Source organism: Penaeus monodon, chromosome 34, assembly GCF_015228065.2.
Source record: "Penaeus monodon isolate SGIC_2016 chromosome 34, NSTDA_Pmon_1, whole genome shotgun sequence".
Classification (NCBI taxonomy): Eukaryota; Metazoa; Arthropoda; class Malacostraca; order Decapoda; family Penaeidae; genus Penaeus; species Penaeus monodon.
In genome coordinates this window covers 6,624,491-6,624,707 of record NC_051419.1, presented here as the reverse complement: position 1 = coordinate 6,624,707, position 217 = coordinate 6,624,491, and the positions used below count along the sequence as shown (strand labels likewise).

At 30.4% G+C, this 217-nt stretch overlaps 1 protein-coding gene across 1 annotated transcript in view; it reads right to left on the bottom strand.

Annotated features, from left to right (window-relative positions):
• Positions 1-217, bottom strand: part of LOC119594551 (myosin-2 essential light chain-like) — a 10,202-nt gene that overhangs the window by 1,269 nt on the left and 8,716 nt on the right. The window lies entirely within an intron of this gene.

Genomic DNA, 217 nt, shown 5'->3' with positions numbered 1-217 from the left:
TAGAGTGGATATTAACTTTCCTGGATGCAATGGGTTAAATGCAATATAATAATTATTTTCAATCTAACATGTACATATCTAAGATCTGCAGCCAAAAAATTCATATAACTTCAATAATAATTTCAGTTATCTGGAGTCAGGGTTAAAAATATATACTAATACAAAAGATCATCAGAAAATAGCTCTGCCACTTCAGGCATGTTGCAAAACACGTCTT